The 14,469-nt window shown below is 44.6% G+C and overlaps 1 protein-coding gene across 1 annotated transcript in view; it reads right to left on the reverse strand.

The window, feature by feature from the left end:
- LOC138569620 (solute carrier family 22 member 13-like) overlaps window positions 1–14,469 on the reverse strand; it is a 371,351-nt gene that overhangs the window by 200,177 nt on the left and 156,705 nt on the right. The gene's annotated exons all lie outside the window — the stretch shown is intronic.

A 14,469-nucleotide genomic window follows, 5' to 3' on the forward strand; every position in this document is an offset into this window, starting at 1 on the left:
ACTAGTTGTATCAGCTGGTTGTTTGTACCTTCTGTCAAGCAACTTCAGCTCTATTTCAGATATGTAATATCCATAAAATAAACAAGAACGAACATAATATATGTAATCACAGTCACAACCTAAAAGTAAATTCACTTAAAAACAGCCCAGCTGATACAAACATACATGAAACCCAAGTAAAGTAAAATAGTTTCATGGATTGCAGGGAAATACTGTGTGTAAATCTGGCATAGGGCCATAAGAAAAGTGCAAGCAATATATAAACTAAGGGCATATGTTGTTTCAATGATTGTACAATATTGAGTAAGCTATGATACAATAAACCAATTGATGATCATTTTGTTCACAGATACTAAAGTGTTAATGATGCAAAAAACTACTCCCAGTTACTAAGCAATTCTAGATGATCTTTGTCTTAATGCTCGTCTCATGAATGTCACCAATTTGAATAGGTTTGATTGATCTGACAAATTCACGAGATTAAAAACAGCCTCTGTATAGTTCAACCAACAACTGTTTAAAATTAAAGGAACTATCCACCTCCTTCCCCGTGACCAGCACCAGAGTCAGAACTATGCGCACTGTTGTGTACATTATTGAAAAGCTAGTCTGCAATCACACAAAGACAGAGAATGCACTCATTACTCCCTCTGGACACAGCACTTAAGATCAAATGTGAATCAGGTAAATCATCTCCTCAGTACACAGGTGGGAACCAAATCTAGATAAGGTGAAGGTCTTCAAATAGGATCCTACTGTCAAATATTCCTGGCAGCCTCCATCTCGCATGCCCGCTATCTGATATAAAATAGTTTTTAGAAATGATCATGCCTCTTCATGGACTGGGGTCTAAGAACCAAATGCTCCTCCCAATTGTTCGGAAAAAAAGAATTTTGAAATTTAGGAAGCATTTGATGTTATATATTTCACAAATGTTCAAAAGCCATCCACGTTATCGCTACCAAGCATTTGATCATCAGACTGCCAGATCTGGACCCAAGCCATTGCACCATGTGGCAGCATTTTGTCCTCAGTCGAATCCATATTAATTTCATTGTGCACTATATTGTTGGACACTGCTTTCGTCACACCCAATATATTTTTTAAGAAATAATTTTCAATAATATTAAAACATTCCCATTTTTTGTAAGCCCCATAATTTGTGATATTATACATGTGGCACTGCCTTGGCTTCATAAGTTGTCATCGATGCATTTAGTGAAATACTCCCAACCCTCCTACAAACACTCACTTTTGCCCCTGGTTCTTGTTTCATTTTCAGAGTTGCTTTAGCAACCTAGGCATTCCAATTTAATTTTTTATTTAAGTGGAGCCTCACACAGTCACAAGATGTAAACTCTTCAAGCTACTCATTATTAACCCAGAGGTATCTAGGCGCTTAAGCTTAAGAATTTGGTCACAGACATATAATTCATCTTATTCAGCTATGGCACATAGTAGGAGGGTTACAGTCAGGTCTTATGTACATATCAGGCATAAACATACACAATCATACGTTATTGAAGACTTGGGTGAGAGGTACATTGATTTACACACATTTTACAGGCTCTGACTTGTTATGAAATCTACAGGAGATGTTTGTTTCTGACGGTTGAAACCTATGTTAGATATAGGCTTTTTGAACTTGACCCAGTGGCCGTTAATGGGAGTCTTAATTGAAAAGCAAAGTTTTTAAGCCTTTGCGGAATGACCACAAGGATGTGTCATTCCTCAGTGATGGTGGCAGGGTATTCCACAGTTTAGCCGCAATCAGTGGGAAGCTGGATCCGCCAGCCTTCTGTTTCCTAAATCTCAGTGTAGTAATTAGATTGGAGTAGGAAGCTTGAGTAGGTCTGTTAAAATGGATTTTAACTATTTGATTGCTAAGGTATGCTGTGTGTTGTTTGAAAGGCATTTGTGGGTAAGTGAAAGGACTTTAAATTTAATTCTATCTTGGACTAGGGGGCCGGTGAATTTGTCGCCTAGTTGATGAGATGTATTTGTGTTTCGGTATATCCACTGCTACTCTAATTTCATTGTTTTGTACAACCTGGAGTTTGCTAATGTTTCTTGTATTAGATCCTGCAAAGAGGGTGTTGCAGTAATCAATCATCCTAGAAAGGATCAGCTCTCTAGCCAATGTAATGCAATTGTCTGCAGTGAGATAACGTCTGCTGGCTCTGATTAGTTTGGAGGTGTAACCTGCAGATGAGACAATGGCACTGACCTGTCTTGTTAAGGAGAGTGTAGAGTTGATGTAGACCCCTTGAGGTTTTATCACCTTGTCAACATTAATGGTATTGCCATCAATATTGAAGGATTTATAGAGCTGTGTCAAGGTGTTTAGTTTGTATTTTCTCCCAATTATGATTAACTCTGTTTTCTCATCGTTGAGACATAACTCGTTTTGTGCCATTCACGCCTGGATGGTGAAGTAGATTTTGTTGAGAGTATATGAGTCTCCTGTGATGGGTAAAAGTATTTGGGTGTCGTCCTCATAATTAGTATACGTGACACCCAATTTGTCTGGTTTATCGAAGAGGGGCTTTGTGAATACATTGTATATTTGGGTGACACGCAGGAGCCTTGGGGTACGCCACATGAGACTGGGGCTGGGGAGCTGCTGACGATGCAGAGAAGACCCTCATCATGCGATTGGAGAGAAATGATTTGATCCATTCGATAGCTTCAGGGGAGAAATGTGCAGCTGTTGCCAGATGGTGGCAATGGATTTTGTGGTTGACCAAATCAAATGCTGCGGATGGGTAAAGTAACAGGAGGGTGCAGAGGTCCCCTTTATCCTTGAACTGGTCCATTTTTGTTTTTAGATCCAAGAGTGCAGTCTCCGTTCCATGGCCAGGACGGAAACCAGATTGTCTCAAGCCTAAAGGTTTGTTAGATTCCAAGAATTTTTTAATCTGCAGATAAGCTACACAGTCAAGGATTTTTTAGTAAGAATGGTACTGTGATGACTGGTCGGAAGTTAGTTGGAATGTAAGGGTCCAAAGTGTTTTTTATTTTTTGTAACGGTAGTGCCCTTCTTTTAAGTCATCAGGTCTTTGTTAGTGGCAAATGAGCTGTTAATGAGTGTGGTGATGAAAGGCGCCAGCTCATTGACACATTCTTTGATAAAGGTAGCAGGACAAGAATCGCCTTTGCATCTTGATGGTTTTAAGCCTTTGATGATTTTGATAGTTTCAGATGTGGTCAAGGGTGTGAAGGCAAACTTGTGAGCAACTTGTGACCCTGTGGTATGGGCATTTGCTTGGCGGGGGAGTCGTGGTTGAGTACCGATGCAGTGAATAGGATGCAGTGTTTTCGGCATATGGATCCATCATACATTCGAGAAAAGGTGAATACACACCATGGTTCTTCAGAATAAGCCACAATTGGTCTGGACATGGTGTCAAAGGCCATACTTAAATCAATATCTGTAAGAAACGGTTTCACTTTCCTCACCTTTACACTTTTGATCATTAATAGACAGAATGTGAGGCACTATTCATATGTATTTCTTCCCCTTTTCAAGCACAGTTGGCAGGGGGATCATGTACTATCATCCTTCGCCTGTCCCATAGTCTCTTCTGAATAACATTGCCAAATATTATAGCATGTGAATCGATCAATGAGATTGGGTAATATGACATAATGCCCCCACCCCGTACTTTTCATTTATAAATTTGCTGTCTTAGGGCTGTTTTCCACCAAGCAGGGACTTCCAAGAACGATAGTACTACTTCAAACACATTGGTCAACACTGAGGCCCAGGTGCATATCTCAGCTTTATTCAGATCTAGTGGAACCCTGTCTGGCCCTTGAGCTTTCAGGCTCATACACTTATAGTGAAGATGGTGCAAATAAGGAATTTATTAGCCACACTTGATTATTGTACTGGTGTAATGACAGTGACATTAAACTGGTCAAAATAAAAAAAGCGGGGTCTGGGAGCCCCTCTACTGAGAACGAACACAGCCAAATAACCGGTTTTCTGGAAAGGTGTCCACTTGTGAGGGTCTACGCTCACTCTAACTTTCACAGAGGAGAAATATCCATTTGCATAGCAGTCTTTGTCCCACCCACAAGGGCAGTCCAACACCAAAATGCAGGGCAATTCTCCTCTGAACAAGAGTACCAACAGTAACCCAGACACGTGCATAGGCCTAGTCGGGCTCTCACCGGTGAGGTGGAGCTGTGCCTCTCTAAGCACAGTGAGCCAAGGGTCCACGTCTGTTCAGAGAATTGCCTAGCTTTTCGGTGCTGGACTTCCCAAGTGGGTGGGACCAGACTGATATGCAAATGGTTTATTCCTCCTCTGTGAAAGGTAAAGTTAGCTAAAACGTGGCTGTAGACCCTCCTGAGTGGGCACCTTACCAGAGAACAGGTTATTTGGCCATGTTCGTTCTCAGGAGAGGGGCTCCCAGACCCTTTATTTTATTAAACTGGTCAGGCCATCTGTGATTTGTGAAGCGAGGCATGATGCACACATTGCTTACAGTGAGGAGGAATGCTGGCCATGGTAAGATCACTGTTTCCATTGTGGCTAGAAGGTTACCATTGTGTGTTCACTTACTGGCTACTGGAGGCTGACGCTTCTAGACGGCATGCCTCTACTGTTGTATTTATGTGTGTATGCATGCATAGGATTTCTAAGGCATGAACCTAGAAAGGAAGCACTCATGGGAGGACTGTTAGGTTGAGGCGGTAGAAGACATTGCTGGGATGAGGGAGGGAGGGCGATGACGGGAGCTCGGAAGTCGTAGAAGAAACGCAGGTTTGATTGGCACCCTCAGTGAATGGTGAAGTGTTCTTTGAAGAGTCAGACTACGTGATCACCGGATTTTGCAGCACATTTCAATGATGTGACTGGTAAAAATATATGGAGCTTTTCCAGCAGAATGTTGACTCTACAGAGCAATTGACCTGACACAATCACTGATCCACGCCCAGGGACCATTATCAACTGGTTTTGGCTAGCCCCATGCATCCACATTTCTTTACTCCCCTCCCCTATAAAAGTGAGAAGTAGTGGTACCTGAGGTAGAAGGAGTTCCGAGAGGGTCCTGCCTGTTCCCTGGCTCCAGGCATGATGAAGAGATAAACAAAGACATGCAGAAAAGCACTGCTTGGATAGAGCTGCTTCTAGCCTCACTGACTGGTCTAAAGACCAAGGACATATTTCTACTTTGGCTTACATGGTATTGTGGGTTTGCGGACAGTGGCTTGTACCCTGGACATCGGCATTGTTTGGCACACCTTCTTTCATGCATGCATCAACCATGATGTGCATGTAGACCTCTGTCATCCTCTGTACATGTTTAATGGCAGACCGTGTTTCCCTGTCTGTTTTCTGCTGGGAAAATGGCTGGTAACAACACTGCCTGGAAACAGCCTAAAGGATGCAGTTTCAGAAGTTGGATGTGGTGTCCTAATCCTGGAGAGGCTTCTGGAAATGAAGGAATGTATTATTTGCAGAACCTGCATTGTCCACGAGGCTTTCTGGGGCCTAGGTCCAAAATACCTCCCCTCTCGAGCCCTTCGCTCCTCTACCTCTAACTCCCTCAGGGTCAGACGTTTTTCAAAGAAACGAGCTGGAGGTAGATCTCTGTCTTCGGCCGGGGCCTCCCTTTGGAACGGCCTCCCTGTCACCTTGAAACTTGAGGAGAACCATCTACGGTTCCGGAAGCTCCTCAAGACCTTCCTCTTCGCTTCTGCCTTTGCCCCGCTTCTCCCCTGCTGATCTGCCTTTTTCCCTCGGCACTCTGCACCTGGCCACCTTCTGCCCTTCGGGCCCAGGTACCTGCTCACCCTGCCATCCCCCTGCACTGCCTCCAGGCCACCCCTTGCACTGGGGCCTGTGTCTGTACCCACACAGTTCCCCACCCACTCTTCTTCTGCACTTATCAGATACTCCCTATCTGACTAACCTAGCACCTTTGCCGCTTACAGGCGGCACTACCACTGCTAACACTCTATTTAATTATTTATGTACTTACTATTTAGTTTGTTTCTCTCCTATGCTCTGCACTTTCCCCCTTTTTCCCTTCCCCATGCACTTTCCCCCTTTTTCCCTTCCCCATGCACTTGCACGTTCTCAATGTCACTGGGCCTAGTAAGATAGTTGTTTTTGTTTTCTCCCCTTTTCCCCTCCCTTTGCCTGGTCGCGCTCTGAAACACCTGTGTAAGAGCGCGATATAAATAAAATATCATATCATATCATAACCTGGAGGCGAGAGACTATGCACAACCATTGAGTGAGGGCCTCCTCTTTAAGAAGCACATCCCAGCAAACAAGGGTCAGAGAGAGTTGCATACTATATAACTGGTGTTAAAAAGTGTGACTATGGAGCAGAGTGATGCAGGGGGATCCATTGCAAGTAGCAAAATCAAATGTATATTTTCGAAGATTCAAATGTCCATTGCAAACATCAGTGTGCAACTTGATGCACCTACTTTGAACATCAACCACAATTAATCCAGGCTCGAAGGGCTCCAGAAGAGGCTCAATGAAGCTTGTCAGCGAGTCTCCATGCTGGAAAAGGACTCCCAGTTGGCTACTATGTCCATTGAGAAACTGGATGCAGGAATTAAGGATGCCCATGCAAAGAACTGATGATGGAGGCGTGATCACAAAGCGAAGCTGGAGGCCAATTCATCAGGAAGCATGGGAACATTGGTGAAGTTCCTTCTTGCAAGACAAATGGCATATCTCTCAAATGTTTCTGGTAGAGCAGGCTCATTGGCCGCATATGGCATGCCCGGTGCATGCAGTGGGCCCAACATCAATTAGTACCAGATTACTAACTTATCATGATCAGCAGGGGTGTTGCTAGGTCTGGAAAAGATCCGGGGCTATGCTAATGTCAGGACTCAGGGCTAGCTAGCCTTTTGGTTGTATCCCCTATTAGACAGATCAAATCCGAAGAGTAAGCACTAAAACAAAGGTGGGAAGCAGACCTGGGGGCTGACATAACTGATAAGGAGTCAGAGAGGATACTACTGTACCCTCGGGAGGTGTCCAAGAATGCTAGGTTCAGGCTAATACAGCTGAATGTCTTGTACCAAACGTATATGACACCGAGCAGTATAGCTAGCTTCAGCAGCAAAGCACGTCCAAAATGCCCCTGGTGTGGCTCAGAAGAAGCAGGGATGCTGCACATGTTTTGGAGGTGCTTGAAGGTACAACACTTTTGGGCCCGGGTGGAACAAGCTAGCAGAAGGGCTGGGATAACAAGATATAGCTGGATGCCAAAAAAATGTCTGTTGGGACCCAAGAATGAGCAAACTCAGACATGTTGTCGAATTCATGGACAAGGCATGCATATTGGCCAAGAGGTCCATAGCGAGGGCATGGCAAGCACCAGCGGGCCCACAGAGCACAAGTGGCTGAAAGAGCTAGAACACTGGGCGGAGGCGGAAACCAAAGTGTGGGGAGATGGGGTGTCTAGGGCAGGGGCGACGCAAGTCCTGCGTATGAAGCATGGAAAACTCTGGTCTGGGATATGTTCCACCCATCGGATGACAAACCTCCATGAATAAGATGTGATACACCTGAAAAAGCTACAACAGGACACTAATGTTAAGACGGACAGGGGAACTTCATATTCCCGCCTCCATGACTGTCCCTCTAAGATATGTGATGTCACACGTACCTCACCAAGCGCTCTACACAACACTACAAATGTACCTGCAAATGTGAAGAAGTTGTTGTTACGATGTTGTTTATTTGTTCTCTGTTGTAATTGCGCTATGATCATCGGCAAATTGAAAGGACATGTAAGATGCAATTATATGTAACCATAAATGCCAATAAAAACATCTCAAAACAAATTGGTTATATCCCCTGAGGTTCTATCCAGGGCTACAACCAAACGATCCGGGGCTATAGCCCACCCATCCTCCCCCGCACCCCCCCACACCCACTAGTGATGCCTCTGATGATGAGGATTCTTCCCTGTGATTGGCCAGAGAGACAGGGGAGCAGAGGTATCAGGAAGCAGTGATCTTCATATTTCCTGACTGCAGCAAAGCACACCAGCAAACTCAAAAATATGTCCTTGGGTTGACGAAGTGTATGTACGAGCATGATATTAAGTTTGTAATGCTTTCCGAATAAACTACATGTGGAATACAATGACAAAGCATTTATGGAAAAATGTGGAGTTCGACAGTGATCATCTCCAAAGCTCAGTCTGAGACTCAAATCCTTCCCTTCCTTAAAGGACAAGCGTTGGCACAGTGGTGACATTTCAGATATGCTGTTCGGATTTCTGATGATGTGGGGCCCAGGACATCAGGTTTCTAATCAGTGATTGGCTACAAAAATATGCATTTCTCCTGTTAGATAAGAATGGATAGTGTTAGCGTAGGTGGCAGGCCATGGCGATACCCCATGGGTTCTAGCTATGTTCCCCGGTGGACGCCAGACTGAGAAGCACATTTGACAGTGAAAAATAAAAGTATGTTCACTAAGATATGTGGATGCCACGCATTTTCTCACCTTTCTCATCTTACGCCGGGGAAGGGGTGCAATGTTAATCTGCCACAATCTCTTTTTCAAATGCATAGGGAAGTCTTCAATGAAGAGGGCAGGTTTCTAACGCTTGCTCTGGGCATCAGCAGGAAGTTGATTGTTTTTGTAAATGTGTAGGCACCTAATATTGGCTCCCTGGAAATACATCAGGTGGTGATGTGCCACTATTGGGACTTCCTAAAAAATATTATATATTTGGGTGAGGAATTTAATACTGCTATTAGCCTGGATTTCGACAAAGCCAAACCCTAAACAAGGTCACTATCAATGTCTGCTTGCAGAGCACAGGAATCGACTTACTGCTATAAGCACCCGGACGGACCATCATGTGGACGAGAAACTGTTTACCTTTTATTTGTCAGTGAATTACATGGCCTCGATAATTGATTTCTTATGGAGAATGGTGTATATACTCAGCATTCAATGGGAAGAGAAGATACATGATGTCTTTCATGAAATCTTTCAAGGTGATGTGATGTGATGTGATGAACCTCCCTGCCGGGTTCTAGGGAGGAATCCCCAGGTTTGATGACTCAGAGAGCCAGGTGCCACCCAGAGGCAGTGGTTGAACCAGTGAATGTGGGGCTCAGGGGTGGTATGGGGAGGATCGCCTAGTCACCCTACATGGTTCCCTGTCAGGGGTCAATCACAGTGACACTCTACAGGCCACTCCTGTGGGCCTTGAGTCCTTCTTCATCAGTCATTCAGGACAAGCCAGATCGAAAAACCTTGACCCTGGCCAAACCACTTGTGAGAAATCACAGGACAATAATAAGGCACCCACTCCCCATTGAGAAATTGTGATGTTCCCACTAAGCAGACCTAAAGCTCCAGCATAAGAAAAGATACCTTTCCCTTCACTCAAAGGTAGTAGTGTGTTTTCAGAAACAGTTGGAGCTTTACACATTACATCAAAAAAGTTATTTGACAGTGTTCGCAGGACCCGCAAGGAACTCCACAGCTCAGGTTGATTAATGTTACCAATTTATGACCTTCCCAAACAATGACAATACTTTGCAGGAAGGAAAGTTACACACGCATTGCTCCCCAGAAATAGATTCTCACACTAGGGATACAATGTTTCAATTTTACCCAGTGCCTATTGTGCAAAGATAAATAAAGTGTTTATGAATCTCGCCCAGTGTGTTTCCAGCACAAAATTCACACACTGAAAGGACAGGAGATCACATCACAGAGAGGGTCAAAAAGAAAAAACTACCCATCAAAATGGTGAGCAGGACAATTATAGGTTTGGTGAGACCCCCTAACTCCAAAGCAATGCCAGCTGCACTCAAGGACTACCACCAATCCGGCCCTCACCAACTAACAAGACACAGGTGCATGCTCTCACTGAAAGTCCCACCAAGGGGGAGAAGAGAGCACAACATAAAACCCCACAAGCCCAGTTGCTCATTGTAGGTTGTAGGAGCAGAAGGATCACATTTGGCTTGGGCTGGAGACTGGAGAGCAGTGGAAGAAGCAGAAACTTGAGAAACAGAAGAGAGTGGAGAGATGGCAACAGTGGAGAGCAGGAGGAGACAGTGTGAACTAAAGTATGAAGGAGGTGATAGTAACAACAGTGGGAAAGAGAGGACAGGAGGAGGTGGTGAGGGTTAAGAAGGTGAAGTAGAAGGCGGTAACAGCAGAAGGAGGATGATGGCAGGGGGAGGGGACAACATCAGGAAATGACAGAGGGAGTCAAAAGGAGGTGGTAGGAATCAGTGTGCAAGAGGAATTAGTGAACACAAAAGGTAAAAAGAAGTTGATAGCATGAGAGGCTACAAGTGAAAGGGGGGTAACATCAGGGGCAAAGGGCTAAGAACAGAACATATGCACACCTCTCCTTGAATAGATACAGCCATTCAACTGAATTGATGCCTTCCCTGCATCTGATATTGCTGCCTCAGCATGAATATTTCGGCCCACCAAACGCACCTCCAAGCAAATGTATCTGAGATTGTAAAAAGTGGATCCGCCCAGTACAAATCCCTCCAGGCTCACATACCACCAGGCTTGATATTAGAGTCAGCAATCTGTTGGCAACAACTTTTGCAGTTATTATTTATCAAGTATAACTTACCTTAAAATGCACATCATTCTGATGCTTTTCAAGGTTGTAGCTGCAATGTGATAAGAACCTATGTTGTGGTGGCTTAAAAAGTGCCTATTAGATGCCTAGTTGAACATTATTTTCGTGTGAGGTATAAGAACCCAGATCCTGAGTTCCATAAGACGCTTCCAAAGATCCAGACCCATGTAGCATAATCTGGGCGAATAATTCAAAGTTCAACTTTTAGAGTCCAAAGACAGTTCATCAGTCATTGTAACACAAGTCCCAAAAACAATATCCAGAAGTCAGTAACCAGAAGGACCACATGTGGAGAATCAAATCCACAAACACAATAGCATAGGGGAATCCAAGAAAACAGGCCAGTGTAAGCAAACCAGAAGTTTAGTTTAGTTTAGTTTATTATTTGATAATGCGCTCCAAACCCCGCCGGGCGCAGCAGATACAAGAGTGCTTGAGCTTAGTTGCATACAATGATGCATAAAGAAGATACAGTACAAATGCTATTCACAATTAAACAAGCAGGTAAGAAGGGTACAGGATAAGAGGGGCTCCTATACAACGAGGAAGTCAGATCAGGGATCAGAAGTATCATAGTAGTTATTAACAGTGGTTAGTCAGTGGTAAATCCAGGCCAAGAGAATTAGTTTGTTAGTTGTCATTAGACCAGAGCCAATTTTTCACGTTGCATCTAAAACTCGAGTATCGTAGATTAGCTCTCAATGCAGAGGGAAGGGCGTTCCATGCACAGGCAGCTTTCACAGGGAAACTGGCTCCACCCGTTTTTGTTAGTCTGAATTTAGGAATTTCGAGTAAGTGGTGGTTGGATGCTCTGGTGAGGTATGTGAAAGATTTCTGGTTAGTCTAGCCGAAATGTATGGAGGTGCGGTGTTGTTCAGTCCTTTATGGGTGAGGGATAGTGTTTTGAGGAGAACTCTGTCGCTGATTTTTAACCAGTGATGATCTTTCCTGGTGTTGGAAATGGGTGCTCTGCGGGGTGTCTCCCAAATGCAAGCGAAGTGCCACAGCAACGGGCGAGAAATGTACGGCTTAGAAGTGGGAGTTGGAACATGGCAAGCTTCGGTTTCCGGCAGAGGGACACGCCTCAGAACATTGCATGTGACTCCTAGCTGTACTCTGATGAGCATCACAGGATCGTGTGCATCCCTGATGGAAGGCTGGTAATTGGCGTCCTGACCAGTGGTGCAGTGCAAGATGCAGGGTAGCTGCTGGGGGTGCCGCATAACCTTTCAAAGCATGACAATATGGACCTGAGCAGACCTGAGATGCATTCTGTGAGATACGTTTCCACATTTACAAGGATCCCTTGTGGCAGAACCACACCAGCTGTTCAAAGTCAACGCTGGGCAGTGAGTTCACTCCCCTTCGCAACAAATTCACTGCTGAATCTTGTCTGACGTACACAACACTGTCTTCATGGATGTTCAATAGTTAAAAAGCTCAGTTGCACCAGCGCAGATGTGTCAATGTACAAGGGAGGTGTCTGTCACTCACGTGGAACATACAGCTCTCTTAAGCTTAGAGTCGTGGAGTTGTGCAGGTGACATCATGATCGTAGGGCCCACTACCCTCGGGGGGCAGGTGCTTACAGATTGCATGGAAGGGAGTACATACAAAGCAGTGAACTCAGACATACGGCTTCCACGTGTGAAGAGATTCTGGTCACTGCCACACAGTGGGGCCTAGTTAGGCAGGAAGCTAGAACACAGGGAAAGCAAAAAGAGCCCTGATCAGGGGTAAGTGGCACACACAGGAAAGCAGCAAACCGACAAGAAGACAGGTATTCCTGGCTTGCCGTGTACGCATGTTAGCATTGCAAGGCACAGTGCACCTTAGATCACATAGTTAGAATGCCACTTCTTTAAGGCCACTGAATGACAGGCAGAATCTGGCCTCAAATATCTGACTCATGCAATCTAGCCACAAGTAACAAAGTAACAAAAGTATGCAATGCCAACTGCAAGGCCCTGCACTAGGAGAAAGATGGCATGGTGGGAGTCTTTCCCACACGTCACCACTTGAAGTATCCATGATGAGGTGAGGTAGTTGCCAAAGAAACTCTTTATTCCAGGTAAGAAGAAAACCCCATCCACCTCTCACCGCGGTCTCCTCTTTTTCCAACCACCCTTTCTGGAACTTTCCCTTCCCTGTGGTTCAAGATTCTGCAGAGAACTCCAAGACAAGCAGCAAGACGCCACACTCTACCCTTCTCCTCCTCTTTCCAATCTCGCTTCCTCTACAACCTCCACTACTTACTCCAGTCTATTCCTCAATTCCTCCTCACCAGGGTCACACTGGGGCATAAAATGGTCTCTGGCACCAATGAAAAAGTGGGCCACAGTTGCAAATGGCAATTCATTCATTTTGTGACAAACAGTATGAGTAGTACCCGTGGGGGAGGTTTTTCATAAAATGTGATGCACATTGTGCATTTGAAAGAATATCTATTCAGTAACACCGGTCAAACTATTAGCTACATGGTGAAGTAACTTACCATAGGGGCCCACATGGTCCAAAAAAGTGGCCCACTTTATCCAAAATAAATGGCCCACACTAGCATTTTGTGTTTTTGGTTCAGGCACTGCCCTATTGCCCTATAGGGCAGTCAGAGCCTGCTCCTCACCCTGACTGCCCACGCCTAATTGCCAAGTCACATCCTTTAAATAGGAAGCTTCTCCAACCTTCCCAGTTATCCCCAGTCAGCAAGTTTCTGGTGTGCATTGCTATCTCGCTCAGATTATTACTGTTGCATTATTATGACTCAGCTACCACATGGTCTCTAAATGTAATCCCACTTCTTACCTACATGCCTCTGCATCACACACTGCTGAGAAGGCCTGCCGCCAATTTGGTTTGTATTCGGGCATATGTATGCCATACTGCTAGTGTGCAAGAGCAATGCACTGTGTCCATTGACTTGTACCCTCCAGTACGCCGACTGGAGACTGTGTTTTGGGACTGCCGCTAGCATGATGCAGACACATTTTAATAGTAAATAGGACACCCTTTCCTCGTGAAGTGCATTTTGACAGGTGGGAATGCCCCTTTGTGTCTTTAGTCCTGCCCCTTTTGATAGGCTTTTCATATGAATTTTAATATAAAAAATGTGTGACATCAAAAAGATATCAAAATGCTATCAAATGTGTATTTTTATAGGAAGTTTGATATGTTTTGATATGAAAAGGATATCAGTTATATCAGTTTGATATCAAGTTTAAAATGATTTTAATTGTTATTGTTATTTTGCACTTATATAGCGCCTTATATACCATTGGTATGGTCTGAAGGCGCTGGTAGGTTGAACGCCCTTGGGAACCGAAGTTCAGATCAGTAGAGAGAGTAGGGAGAGTCAAAAGGTGCGTGTGAGCACCGGATATGTGTGCAGCTTGTGCGGTACACGTGTAATAGCTGCTTCTTATCGGTAGGTGTGGTGGTTGAGAGATCAGGAGAATGTGTTCGTTCTGGCAGGATTTATCCGGAACAGATGTGGCTGCGTTAGGCCTGAGGAAAACGCCTGGCTGGGGGTGTGGGACCAGCAGTGTTTACATAGAATGATGTGGAGTAAGCGGTGGATGTTCGTATGAGAACAGTTATACCGAATGGTGTCATAGTATCTCTGTGTTCTAGTTGAGTGGTGATGTAAAGGAGAGAGTAAGCGTGGGGTGTGGTGTGATGGGTTATATGCTCTTTCAGTGTGCAAACTTCTAAATGCAACTTTCCCAGAGAGGGAACTGGGCGAACTTCTAAGTACAATTTTCCATACAGAGTCTATTGGGAACACTTCTAAATTCATTTCATCAGAGAGGGTATTGGCACACTTCACGTGTAACTCTCGCAGAGGCTATTGGGT

The sequence above is a fragment of the Ambystoma mexicanum genome, chromosome 2q, assembly GCF_040938575.1.
Source record: "Ambystoma mexicanum isolate Mex_15411 chromosome 2q, UKY_AmexF1_1, whole genome shotgun sequence".
In the NCBI taxonomy this organism is placed as follows: domain Eukaryota; kingdom Metazoa; phylum Chordata; class Amphibia; order Caudata; family Ambystomatidae; genus Ambystoma; species Ambystoma mexicanum.